The sequence below is a fragment of the Erpetoichthys calabaricus genome, chromosome 1 (genome assembly GCF_900747795.2).
Source record: "Erpetoichthys calabaricus chromosome 1, fErpCal1.3, whole genome shotgun sequence".
Classification (NCBI taxonomy): domain Eukaryota; kingdom Metazoa; phylum Chordata; class Cladistia; order Polypteriformes; family Polypteridae; genus Erpetoichthys; species Erpetoichthys calabaricus.
The window spans coordinates 354,790,471-354,805,130 of record NC_041394.2 but is presented as its reverse complement, the minus strand read 5'-3'; the positions used below and the strand labels follow the sequence as shown (position 1 = coordinate 354,805,130).

The 14,660-nt window shown below is 40.4% G+C and overlaps 2 protein-coding genes across 4 annotated transcripts in view; both read left to right on the top strand.

Annotated features, from left to right (window-relative positions):
• LOC114643527 (gastrula zinc finger protein XlCGF57.1-like) overlaps window positions 1–14,660 on the top strand; it is a 318,307-nt gene that overhangs the window by 85,489 nt on the left and 218,158 nt on the right. The gene's annotated exons all lie outside the window — the stretch shown is intronic.
• LOC114665435 (zinc finger protein OZF-like) overlaps window positions 1–14,660 on the top strand; it is a 69,744-nt gene that overhangs the window by 41,162 nt on the left and 13,922 nt on the right. The window contains exon 2 of one of the 3 annotated variants that reach the window (XR_007934731.1): window positions 17–125. The exons of the other annotated variants lie outside the window; for them this stretch is intronic. The gene's annotated coding sequence lies outside the window, so the exon portion shown is untranslated. Of the gene's footprint in view, window positions 1–16; window positions 126–14,660 lie in introns of those variants that run through there. 3 annotated transcript variants of the gene reach the window in all.

Sequence of the window (14,660 nt, the reverse complement as noted above, 5' to 3'; positions counted from 1 at the left end):
TTATTTCTTTCTGCAGACACAAAGGTGAATCTCCGCTTTTCTCCATCTTTACCCATTGAGACTTCACATCAGGACAACCCACAACAGACACTGCATGGTGAAAATATGAAGAAATCAACATCTGGGTCAGAGACTTTGAAAAGATCCTTTTTGCAGATAAGTTCTCATCCTTTTTTTTTTTTCATTAGTAACAATCCACAACCGGTGAATAGTGCAAATCCAGAAGCTTTGCATGTCTGTCAAGAGCAAAAGAGAAGTCTGAAATGCCAAACTAGAGACAAAGGCAGTCAGCAGAACAATACAAGTCAAAGAATCTATGGCTGTTCTGAATGTGGGAAAGGATTTTCAAGAAGAACACATCTTAAGAACCACACACTAATTCATACTGGGGAAAAACCCTATTGCTGTGCTGAATGTGGAAAAGGATTTGTAAAAAAAATACGTCTTGAGGTCCACACAAGAATTCATACTGGAGAGAAACCCTATTGCTGTTCTGAATGTGGCAAACGATTCTCCGGACGTGGAGGACTTCAGACCCACAAGAGAATTCACACTGGGGAAAAGCCTCACTGTTGCTCCAAGTGTGGTAAATATTTCTCAAGAGAGAGCAGTCTTCAGGAACAGAAAAGAATTCATATTTGTGAAAAACCCCATTCCTGTTCTGAATGTGGGAAAAGATTTACAAGGAAAACACATCTTGAGAACCACACACGAACTCATACTGGAGAAAAACCCTACTGCTGCTCTGAATGTGGGAAAGGGTTTTCAAGAAAACAGTATGTTAAGATCCACATGATCATTCATACTGGGGAGAAGCCATATGGCTGTTTGCAATGTGGCAGGAGATTCTCAAAAAACAGACAACTTAAGAAGCACATAGAAAAACACAATGGGGGGATGTCTTGAAGGAGTAAGATGGAGGGTGAAGAATAAGAGAATGAAGGAAGAAGTGAAATATAACTCTCCAAACTAGTTTTAACGAGTACCTTCATGTGGTAGGCTGCATTATACAGTATATCTACCGAATCTCTTCGTATAGTATGAGGACCCAATAAAGTCATTCATAATGGTTACTGGCTTCATGATATTAACTTTGACACCGCACATCTCCCAGGACAAAAAAAAAACAAAAAAACTGCCCTACCTATGGTTCTGTACTCAGGCAGGTAGTGATGGTAGTGATAGTGAAATATTTTCAGAGGAAGAAAAGACCTTGAATGTGGTGTCAGTCCACCACAGTGTAAATGAACAAACCACAGCAGTGTAACTAGAGCAATAAAATATGAGGACTGGACATAGTCTAGTGGTCACTTGTAGATAAAGGGCTGATCTTGTTATGCTTCTATGTTATGAATTTAATAAATGCAGCAATGGAACTATTGAAGGGTTAGGCACATTTAGGAAAGCAAACCACAAGATGGTATGAGATCTGTAAGTGCCCAGGGCTTGGAAGAAATAGAAAAAGGAGCAGGAGACGGAAAACATCATGCTAGGGCCCAATTTGATTTGAAGCCAGCTATGCCAGAGGTTTGTCAAGGCTTTCTCTATCCTTAAACCAATAACCTATGCTGTAACTATCACCATATTTATACTGTGATGCATCCAAAACATTTTGTCTTTTTCAGATAGGATCAAAATGAAAAATGGGTCTACTTTGGTTTTATTATCAGGATTCTATTATCATGTATAAAAATGCATCATCTATCACAGAGGATGATGGAAGCTTCTGGTCTACAACAGGTAACCCCTAGTGATGGGCGTTATAATGTATTTTACTGATTTGATTCTTTCAAAATACCTGTCTAATGAACGGATTCTTTTCATTAAAAAGGATTACGGCTGGCACCAGTAAAAAAAAAATCGTTTTTGTTTCCCATTTGGATGAACTGCAAAAAAGTAATGAAATCATTTATATACCTACTTTGGCAAATGTTAAGTAGAGAAGGACACCCCATTTAAAAATAAAACTCTTCATACTGTATGACTGCCTCATCTTTGACAGTACTTTGTTCACATCTGTAATGCCTTTTAAGAGTAGAACCTTTACAATAAGAGAAGGCTTATTAAGTGTTGTCTGTGTTGGATTCCCTATATTTACATTAAATAGATTGTAGTTAATAATATGTGTGGAAGAAACTGTTGCCCTAAGACCCCTTTGAGTCAGAAATCAGGCAGGAGGAAGCTTGCTTGTGCATCTTTAATTTTTCTTCACAGAAAGGGAGCAGCAGTCTGCCATGGGATGGTCCTGGGAGGAGAGGTGTCAGGAGATGGTCACAGAGCATAGTCGGAATCACATATTTATAGACAACTGACAGTGCTGAACTAATGCTTACGCTTACATATGACAACAAGTTAATGAACCAATCAGATTAAATGTCTCATTCCACTACATTCTCGAACCTTTTCAATATTTTGTAAGTTCAGCTCTTATCCTTTCATGGAATTTCTGTGTATGTGACGACTGTCAAGTCTTACAGTTGCCATTGTCTTTCATCACCACCTAGAACATTCTATCTTTTTGTGGCTCGCACAGTCTCCATCTGGTTTCCTAATAAGGTTGCTTAAACAGCTTTAGATTATATTTCCTAATTGCTGTAGCTACTCTACCTGACTGTTGCAGCAGTCTCTTCATGCTACTTCTAAGATAGGTGCTATATTTTAATGTGGAAAGCATAATAAAACACTATATTACTATAAGTATATTAACCCTTGATCATCTTGACTGTCTTTCACACATGATATACCTCAGAATGGTATGTTGCATTCCGGATGCACAGGTTAGAGGCCTCATTGAAGTGGTATTGGATCCAGCGGTCATTGTCCAACAATGACATGAATAAGGGCATGCAGTCAGTTCTACAGCCCAAATTTAAAGAGTTAGGTTCCAAACTGAGGACCAGAACTGACAAGGCGGTGTTCTCTGAAGTTCTGTCTGTGCCACATGTTACTGCATGTAAGACTGAGAAGATCAGGAGGCTTAACATGTGGCTCTAATCTTGGTGTAGGATAGAGGGGGTTACAGACCTCTTGGGCATCAGTGCACCTCTTTGAACAGATGGGACCTCTTGTGATGTGATGGGTTACATTTGAAACAGAGGGACACCAATGTGATGAGGTGGAGGACTGGGGAGTAGGGAGTTTACGACAGGCCAGATTTAAAACAGTACACGATGGGGTGAACAACAGTGTAAAAACAAATATGTATAAGTAATGGAATTTGTAGGTTTTGGACCAAAATTTTTAAATGCCTCTCAGACAGCCTTGGTGTCACAATCCCTCCTAACACACTAACAGCTGTGTTTGGTGGGCTCACAGAGGGGCTTAAAGTGGAGAATGACAAACAAACTGTAATTGCCTTTACTTCACTGTTGGCACGTAGACTTATCTTGTTCAACTGGAAGAATCCTAACTCATCTCTTTTAAGTCAGTGGGTAACTGATGTTATGTAGTATTTGAAATTGGACAAAACTAAATTCTCTCAGAGGATCTGTGCAAAACATTTTCAAAACCTGGCAGGCTCTGATCAATAACATTTTAGAATAAGCATTTAAATTGAGGAAGCAGATTCTCTTCCCTTTTTTATTCTATTTATTTACTTATTTTTCCTACTATTAAAGTTTTACTCTGCTGACATAGCTCTCTTTCTCATGGGTGGAGGTCGATTTGTTTCAAACCTAGTTTTGTAAAACTTGAGTTATTTGTTTGGAATGTTATTTGATTTTAATAAATTCAATAAAATGTTAAAAAAAAAAAAAGTAATGGAATTTATAGCCTAAAGTTAAAATGCTAAAGTAAAATAAGTAGCACATTAAAAATCACTTAATTAAATGTTAAACATATCAAAAATAAAACGAGCAGGTTGGAGTTGTATGTAGCTGAGACTAATTAAGAGATGGGGTGAGTATAAAATAGATGGATACACATTTTTAGGAAAGATGGACAGAGATGTAAAGAAGGAAGGTTGCTATTTATGTCAAACAGAATTTAAGTGCAAGTCTTCTTCAGTTGGATGATGAGCCCCATCTTAGTGAAGACATCTGGATTCAGCTAGAAAGCATCAAGTAAAGTGGCCTTATTTAAGGAGTGTGCTGCTGACCCCGAAATGAAGACAGCAATTTTAATATGCATCTGTGTAATAATAATTTTTTAAAAGCAGGCTTACAAGGGCGATATTACAGTCCTGGGTGATTTTACCCACCCGAATATTAACTGGTCTAACCTTACAAATAAATGGGTACAAATGCAGGAGTGTTTAGACCTAATTAGTGACTGTTTTTAACACAGTATGTTAAAACACCGATGGAGGAGGCCTGGGATTTAGTATTTAAGTAAAAATCAGGGTAGAATTGAGGATGTAGAGGTGCCTGAACTGCTTTGGTCAAGTCACCATAATATCATGCGATTCTCACTGTTTTGGAGGAACGTAGATGCAAAGAATAACATTTTTTAAGTTTAACTTTGGTAGGGCAAATTTTGAACAGAGATGACAAAGTCTAAAAAGGATGAGCTTTTAGGTGAGGAGAAACTCGAGGAGCAGGTTTATAAACTTTTTATGTATAATGCAGGACAAGTACATCCTGCAATTTAGAATCAGTTAACAAAACTCTACGGTGGGTTAATAAAAGAGATTAAAAAATAAGGAATAAGATGTATAAGACTAATAACTCCAATACAAACCATAGGGTGTATAAGAGCATGAGGACAACCGTAAAGAAGGATCGGCAGTTAGACTTGAAAATGACAGAAGAGTTAGAAATACAATCTAAACCAATTCTTTCGGTATTATATTGGGAAAAGACCAGTCAGGGAGGAGGTGAAGTGTATCAGGAACAAATGGGACTTCAAATATACACACAGTGAAATAGCAAAAGCTCCAAACTTTCATTTTTCTTAAATTTCTACATTCAAAGAAGGTGAGAACTTCCCAAAAGTAACAGGGACTACTATGTAAAACTTGTTTTTCTAAATGCTTCTCTGGAAATGTAAAAGTATCATTTTGCATCTGATTCGTTCCCATTTACTCCTAAACCCGAGATCCATAACCCTAACTTGTGAAAGGTGAACATTCTGCCCATCTTCAACTTTCGGCAGAGGGTAGCAGATTTTCCTCCTGAATTTGATGGTATTTTGCCTCATCCATTTTTCCTTCTACCCTAACGAGAGCCCCAGGCCCCCCACAACAGGATACTGCCCCCTCCTTGCTTTACTGTAGGTATGGTGTGTTGTGGATGGTGAGCTGCATTGGTGTACCGTTTGGTATTGAGGCTAAATAGTTTTGATTTTGGTCTCTTCTGACCATAAGACCTTTTTCCACTTGGCAGCAGAATCTTCAAGGTGCATTCTGGCAAAGCTCAAACAAGCCTTAATGTGGCCTTTCTTCAGAAGTTCGAGAGGGTTGCAAGGAAAAAGCCACAAGTCACAATTGTGGAGCACTTGTGAAATTGTTGTCACACGCACACCATTAATGACCACTCTTTGCCATCAAATCTTGTAACTCCTTCAAAGTGGCCATTGGCCTCTTGGTAGCCTCTTTTACCAGTTTCCTCCTTGCTCTTCTAACCAGTTTGGAGGGACGGCTGGATCCAGAGAGGGTCCTAGTAGTACCAAACACTTCATTATGATGGGCTTTACTGTGCTCTTTGGGATTGATAAAGCCTTTGAGATTTTTTGTCTCCATCTCCTCCCTTATGTCTGCCCACAACTCTATCCCTGAGATCTTTTGAAAGTGGCTGGCCACCCATAGTCAGTTGTTTGCTGTCAGTTGCACTACCAATCAAGGGGATGAATGAACCAGGAACAGCTTCACTTATCACAAGCATTACAACTGATCACAGATGGAAGGAAGCCAGGACACGCGATGGAAATGGTGGGCACTTAACACCTGAGAGGGTTTGGGTTTGGGAGTGGGGGGGGAGGTGTATTCTTTATTCATCTCAGGATTTCTTGTTTTTGATTTTTTTAAAATTCTTCTGAACTGTACCTGTGATATCTTTCACTTGGATGTTACAGATTGCATTAAGTAAGTAAAGCTGGAAAATTATTGGTTTGTGTGTTTTCATTTAAAAGAAATGGGAATATTTCGAAGAGGGGGTACAGTTATTACAGTTAAGTATTTGGACAGTGATAACAATTCTCATAATTGTAGCTCTGTGCACCACCATAATGGATTTGAAATGAAGAAATAATTACATTATTGAAGGTGTAGGCTTTCAGTGTTAATTCCTCCTCAGTCGTGGCTGAGACGCCTGTCCTTCCACCTTGGCACTCACAGTAGGTGCCTGTCACATTTATTTCATCATCTACAAATCAGTCTGGAGAAGGTAAGTGGAGATCAAAAAGTCATATAATAATGTTATAATATCAAATTTGTTAGACTTAGGGTTTTATTGTGAGCTATCCTGTAAAAGGTTTTTACTGAGAATATCTCTCTTTGTGTTTTTTTTTATCACAGTGATTCTATCGCGTTACTTTTTGATTTTATGACAAATTTAATATTTACTGTTGCGCCACACTGCCATCTTTGTTTTCCTGTGAGCACCACCCTTTCAGAGCACAGACGTCGAGTGTCTCCAAGGCAGTCTGTCCCAGATTCCACCAGCATAAGCAACTACTTTTACAGCATCAGATTGACGAGATAAGGTCACCCTTCATGTCCCATCACTGTCTAAGATTGGTGGATGGCCCTGGTTAGTGTGCGTTTTACAATTTTTGGTACTGTTCTATTCTTGTGACACAAAGCACCCTTGGCTTTTATTTTGATACATTCTCAAAAAGTCACGCCACAGTTCATTCCTGTGTTTACCTCCTGATACTGACAACCCACCGGAATTACTTGCAGCCTATTGGTCGATGCTGGACTAAGCAATACTTCATCATGAGAACGTATCAAAATAAAAGCCAAAGTGCACTTTCTGTCACAATAATAAAGTACCCAATTTTTAGTTGTTGCCTTCCTGGTAGTTTCTGTTTTAGGTGCTCAGATTCTGCCTGGCGATTCTATTTTTGTTGATGCACCAGTCTGATTTTGATTTGTGTCTGACTGTGCTCACCTTATTTAAAAAATACGCTGTTTCACCTAATATTTTCTCACCTTTGTTAAAAGATTTTCAAATTAGCTATGTCACAATACCAGAATGTTTGCATTCAATATCAATACCAGTAAAAGTTCATGATACTGGATACCTGTACGATACCAGAGCAAAAACAGAAATCCCATTCAATGGCTTTTTTTTTTTTCATTAAAAGTCCCTCCATTATTTAAATGATGAATATTGTGCCTTTGTTGTTTGAATAAAACATTGTAAGAGTACATTAGAATGTCAGCTCAAGTTGGACGGTTGGGAGTCAAAGTCTGAGAGGTGAGATTGCGTTGCTTTGGACATGTGCAGAGGAGAGATGCTGGGTATATTGGGAGAAGGATGCTAAAGATAGAGCTGCCAGGTAAGAGGAGAAGAGGAAGGCCTAAGAGAAGGTTTATGGATGTGGTGAGAGAGGACATGCAGGTGATGGGTAAGATGCAGAGGATAGAAATATATGGAAGAAGATGATCCAATGTGGCAACACCTAACAGGATCAGCTGAAAGAAGAAGAAAAACTACCAACAGTAAAGGCAGCGTTAGAACAGTGGTGCAGTCAACGAGTAGTTAGCCAAACTATCATTTAAGTCAACTAGCATCAGCATTCATAAATAGCAAAGTGAAATGCAGGGATTGAATTTTAACATGCGATAGACATGGGGATTCCTCCATTTTAACAGTGTTTTTTTGGGGTTTAAACCCTGGGTTAAATAAAGAATGCTCCAATCCTGGAAAACCTGATTTATTTTCGCATGAGTGTATTCTAAATGGTTTCTCTAGTAGCTGAAAAGTGCAGCTTAAAATAAATGCTAAAAAAAAATCAAGCCTTATTATATCTACTGTTAATTTAGCAAATTCTAGGAAAATGTCTGATATTTTCATTTAAACAAACTTTAGAGCCTTTTTTTACCCACATGTTTTTAAAATTCAGTTTGTCCTTCCTGCTAGGTTGGTAACGTTTGCAATTATAAGATTTAAATTTGCATAATTGGTAGGTTAAAAACTTAATAGAGTAACATTTAATGGATGAGTCAAATCCGATTCAAATATCACAAACTTGTCATGTCTTACTTATTTAAATCGGACTCTCTTTTTGTATCCTATACAGTGCACCCGGAAAGTATTCACAGCGCATCACTTTTTCCACATTTTGTTATGTTACAGCCTTATTCCAAAATGGATTAAATTCATTTTTTTCCTCAGAATTCTGCACACAACACTCCATAATGACAACGTGAAAAAAGTTTACTTGAGGTTTTTGCAAATTTATTAAAAATAAAAAAACTGAGAAATCCCATCTACATAAGTATTCACAGCCTTTGCTCAATACTTTGTCGATGCACCTTTGGCAGCAATTACAGCCTCAAGTCTTTTTGAATATGATGCCACCAGCTTGGCACACCTATCCTTGGCCAGTTTCGCCCATTCCTCTTTGCAGCACCTCTCAAGCTCCATCAGGTTGGTTGGGAAGCGTCGGTGCACAGCCATTTTAAGTTCTCTCCAGAGATGTTCAATCGGATTCAAGTCTGGGCTCTGGCTGGGCCACTCAAGGACATTCACAGAGTTGTCTTGAAGCCACTCCTTTGATATCTTGGCTGTGTGCTTAGGGCCGTTGTCCTGCTGAAAGATGAACCGTCACCCCAGTCTGAGGTCAAGAGCGCTCTGGAGCAGGTTTTCATCCAGGATGTCTCTGTACATTGCTGCAGTCATCTTTCCCTTTATCCTGACTAGTCTCCCAGTCCCTGCCTCTGAAAAACATCCCCACAGCATGATGCTGCCACCACCATGCTTCACTGTAGGGATGGTATTGGCCTGGTGATGAGCGGTGCCTGGTTTCCCCCAAACGTGACGCCTGACATTCACACCAAAGAGTTCAATCTTTGTCTCATCAGACCAGAGAATTTTCTTTCTCATGGTCTGAGAGTCCTTCAGGTGCCTTTTGGCAAACTCCAGGCGGGCTGCCATGTGCCTTTTACTAAGGAGTGGCTTCCGTCTGGCCACTCTACCATACAGGCCTGATTGGTGGATTGCTGCAGAGATGGTTGTCCTTCTGGAAGGTTCTCCTCTCTCCACAGAGGACCTCTGGAGCTCTGACAGAGTGACCATCGGGTTCTTGGTCACCTCCCTGACTAAGGCCCTTCTCCCCCGATCGCTCAGTTTAGATGGCCGGCCAGCTCTAGGAAGAGTCCTGGTGGTTTCAAACTTCTTCCACTTACAGATGATGGAGGCCACTGTGCTCATTGGGACCTTCAAAGCAGCAGAAATTTTTCTGTAACCTTCCCCAGACTTGTGCCTCAATACAATCCTGTCTCGGAGGTCTACAGACAATTCCTTTGACTTCATGCTTGGTTTGTGCTTTGACATGAACTGTCAACTGTGGGACCTTATATAGACAGGTGTGTGCCTTTCCAAATCATCTCCAGTCAACTGAATTTACCACAGGTGGACTCCAATGAAGCTGCAGAAACATCTCAAGGATGATCAGGGGAAACAGGATGCACCTGAGCTCAATTTTGAGCTTCATGGCAGAGGCTGTGAATACTTATGTACATGGGATTTCTCAGTTTTTTTATTTTTAATAAATTTGCAAAAACCTCAAGTAAACTTTTTTCATGTTGTCATTATGGGGTGTTGTGTGTAGAATACTGAGGAAAAAAATGAATTGAATCCATTTTGGAATAAGGCTGTAACATAACAAAATGTGGAAAAAGTGACGTGCTGTGAATACTTTCCGGATGCACTGTACTTCTGTACATGCATTAAGATGAGTGGTTAGTGTAGTGTGCTGATGAGGTACGAGTTTTGTTTTTCTGTAAAACAGTCCGAGAGACAACAAGTGCTGTGCTTACTGACTGGCTGGATGGCAACACATATGTCATATTTATATATATATACAGTGGTGTGAAAAACTATTTGCCCCCTTCCTGATTTCTTATTCTTTTGCATGTTTGTCACACAAAATGTTTCTGATCATCAAACACATTTAACCATTAGTCAAATATAACACAAGTAAACACAAAATGCAGTTTGTAAATGGTGGTTTTTATTATTTAGGGAGAAAAAAAAATCCAAACCTACATGGCCCTGTGTGAAAAAGTAATTGCCCCCTGAACCTAATAACTGGTTGGGCCACCCTTAGCAGCAATAACTGCAATCAAGCGTTTGCGATAACTTGCAATGAGTCTTTTACAGCGCTCTGGAGGAATTTTGGCCCACTCATCTTTGCAAAATTGTTGTAATTCTGCTTTATTTGAGGGTTTTCTAGCATGAACTGCCTTTTTAAGGTCATGCCATAGCATCTCAATTGGATTCAGGTCAGGACTTTGACTAGGCCACTCCAAAGTCTTCATTTTGTTTTTCTTCAGCCATTCAGAGGTGGATTTGCTGGTGTGTTTTGGGTCATTGTCCTGTTGCAACACCCAAGATCGCTTCAGCTTGAGTTGACGAACAGATGGCCGGACATTCTCCTTCAGGATTTTTTGGTAGACAGTAGAATTCATGGTTCCATCTATCACAGCAAGCCTTCCAGGTCCTGAAGCAGCAAAACAACCGCAGACCATCACACTACCACCACCATATTTTACTGTTGGTATGATGTTCTTTTTCTGAAATGCTGTGTTCCTTTTACGCCAGATGTAACGGGACATTTGCCTTCCAAAAAGTTCAACTTTTGTCTCATCAGTCCACAAGGTATTTTCCCAAAAGTCTTGGCAATCATTGAGATGTTTCTTAGCAAAATTGAGACGAGCCCTAATGTTCTTTTTGCTTAACAGTGGTTTGCGTCTTGGAAATCTACCATGCAGGCCGTTTTTGCCCAGTCTCTTTCTTATGGTGGAGTCGTGAACACTGACCTTAATTGAGGCAAGTGAGGCCTGCAGTTCTTTAGACGTTGTCCTGGGGTCTTTTGTGACCTCTCGGATGAGTCGTCTTTGCGCTCTTGGGGTAATTTTGGTCGGCCGGCCACTCCTGGGAAGGTTCACCACTGTTCCATGTTTTTGCCATTTGTGGATAATGGCTCTCACTGTGGTTCGCTGGAGTCCCAAAGCTTTAGAAATGGCTTTATAACCTTTACCAGACTGATAGATCTCAATTACTTCTGTTCTCATTTGTTCCTGAATTTCTTTGGATCTTGGCATGATGTCTAGATTTTGAGGTGCTTTTGGTCTACTTCTCTGTGTCAGGCAGCTCCTATTTAAGTGATTTCTTGATTGAAACAGGTGTGGCAGTAATCAGGCCTGGGGGTGGCTACGGAAATTGAACTCAGCTGTGATACACCACAGTTAGGTTATTTTTTAACAAGGGGGCAATTACTTTTTCACACAGGGTCATGTAGGTTTGGATTTTTTTTCTCCCTAAATAATAAAAACCATCATTTAAAAACTGCATTTTGTGTTTACTTGTGTTATATTTGACTAATGGTTAAATGTGTTTGATGATCAGAAACATTTTGTGTGACAAACATGCAAAAGAATAAGAAATCAGGAAGGGGGCAAATAGTTTTTCACACCACTGTATATATATATATATATATTCAAACATATGACTGTCCACTTTTCACAAGAGAATGGATTTGGATCATGTTTTTTTTTTCCTAGAATTTGCTTGAATATTCTGGTTGATTTTGTGACTTCTCTCATCACACTAAGTATTATAGTTCGCTTGCGGTACCAATTTATTTCTGCGAATCCGAGAAACATGCAGCGGGCCGAGGATAGGGGGCAGTGGACGGGGCCGTCCTCACTCACGTTCCAGTCTCGGGTTTCCTTACATCCACTTAGCTAGCAAACAAGAGAACTACTTAATGGATTCAGATCGGGTTTTGTTTATCTATAATTAGCTTGAACATTCTGGTTGATTTTGCGACTTCTCTCATTGCGCTAAGAATCCTAGTTCACTTGCAGGAGCGATATATTCGTGCTAATCTGAGACAAAGGAGGCAGGACCCTCCTCACTCTCGTGCCAGCCTCCGATCGAGTTGCTCTATCTCTCTCCACATGTTGGAGTGCACTTTGCCTCCACTTGGCTAGTAATACCTGTCTGTTCAGCAGACATTATCCTCTACAGATTGTTAAGGAGTAACGTTGGACTTTTTCAGAGAGAGATCAGAGCCCCATGTGATTTAGAGCAGGGGTCGCCAACTCCGGTCCTGGAGGACCACCGTGGCTACAGATTTTCATTCTAACCCTTTTTTTATTGAGTGCCGTGTTTGTGCTGCTAATTAACTTCTTGTGAGTTAATTTGAATTGAATTGCTTTAAGATTGGTTTCCCTGAATTCCTTCATCATTCCTTTTTAAAGTAAACTGTCAGGCGTAAAATGAAACTTTCTAGTGGGGTTAGAATGGTGTTGTTATTTGGGGTTATTTGAACTGAAATGAGATGATTTACACTAAATGACTGCCACTTGTCATATCTCTCAACATCACGTAATCGCTCACAATTGTGTGTTTTTATGTCTTTCAGCAGACAGACTGGAGCGTCTCAGCTTTTCCCCGTGTCTACCTGTTGTGGTCTGTCCTGAAGTGAAGTATCAACAGACAGCACATGATGAAAATACGAAATTGACATCTGCATCAGATTTTTTGACAAGATCCCCCATGCAGTTGAGTGCTCTGCCAGTTGTACACAAAACAAAGATAGATGCAATTAACACGCCACAACAAGAGAACAGTACTCCTTTGGAAGAAGCGCGTGTCTTGCAAGAGCAAAAGAAAAGTCTGAAATGTGCATCTAAAGACAAAGGCAATCAGTGGAACCAAACGACTCAAGGGCCTTATGTTTGTTCTGAATGTGGAAAACAATTTTCACGAAAATCCATTCTTAAGACCCACAATAGAATTCACACTGGGGAGAAACCCCATTGTTGTTCTGAATGTGGAAAAGTATTTTCTCAAAGGATCCATCTTGACAGCCACAGAACAAGTCACACTGGAGAGAAACCCTTTTGCTGTTCTGAATGTGGAAGAGGGTTTACAAGAAAGCATCGTCTCAAGAGCCACATGACAATTCCTACTGGAACTCGGCCATATGGCTGTGTAGAATGTGGCAAATGATTCTATGGCAGGAAAAATCCATCCATCCATCCATTTTCCAACCCGCTGAATCCAAACACAGGGTCACGGGGGTCTGCTGAAGCCAATCCCAGCCAACACAGGGCACAAGGCAGGAACCAATGCCGGGCAGGGTGCCAACCCACCGCAGGACACACACAAACACACCCACACACCAGGGCCAATTTAGAATCGCCAATCCACCTAACCTGCATGTCTTTGGACTGTGGGAGGAAACCGGAGCGCCCGGAGGAAACCCACGCAGACACAGGGAGAACATGCAAACTCCACGCAGGGAGGACCCGGGAAGCGAACCCAGGTCCCCAGGTCTCCCAACTGCGAGGCAGCAGCGCTACCCACTGTGCCACCGTGCCGCCCAGGAAAAATCTTAACCAGCATATGAGAACGCATAATGGGGAAAATCCTCTCTGTTGTTCCAAGTGTGGTGTACGATTCTCAACAAGGTGCCATCTTTATAAACACGAATGAATTCATAATGGAGGTAAACCCTATTGTTGTGGTGAATGTGGGAAAGTATTTTCAAAAAATAATGGACTTGAAATCCACAAAATAGTTGTGAATGTGATAAACAATTCTCATTCAAGAGCACCTATAGAAGCCACATGAAAACTCACACTGGAGAGAAGCCACATGGCTGCACGGAATGTGGAAAGCGATTTTTCACAAAGAGGCCATTGTGATCCACATGGCAATTCATACTGGAGAGAAACCCTATTGCTGTTGTGAATGTGGAAAGAGTTTTTCAAGTAAACCCTATCTTAGGGCTCACAATAGCATTCACACTGTAGAGAAACCCTATTGCTGCAATGAATGTGGAAAAGGATTTTCACAAAGAAGAATACTTGAAACCCACAAATGAGTTCATACCGGAAAGAAACCATATTCCTGTTGTGAATGTGGCAAACGTTTCTTTTTCAAGAGAAGCTATAGCAGCCACATGACAAGTCACACCAGAGAGAAGCCATTTGGCTGCTTGGAATGTGAAAAACGATTTTCAGAAAGAAGCACCCTTAAGGCCCACAATAGAATTCACACTGGAGAGAAACCCTTTTGCTGTTCTGAGTGTGGGAAACGATTTTTACAAAAGAGTCACCTTGAGAGCCACACAGTTATTCACAATGGAGAGAAACCCTACAGCTGTTCTGAATGTGGAAAGAGATTTTCAAGAAAATATTGCGTTCAGAGCCACATGAGACTTCATAGTCGAGGGAAGCCCTGAAGGAGTAAATTTTAGAGGAGGAAAAAAGTGGTCACACTCCTAACTATTCAAGTCTTGACGAGTACCTTCATGTGGTGTGCTTCATTGTACAATATCTGTTCCAAATCACGTCAAGGCAAAGCTACTTTCTTAGTAAGAACATGGTCAAAAATACTCCTCATTACTGGCCCACACATCTTGCAGGATTAGAATGTGCCCAGCTCTTGTCTCCACACTAGGGCAGATGAAGGTGGTAGTGATGGTAAAAAAAATATTCAGATGAAGAGAAGACCTTCACTGTGGCAACAGTGCAGATC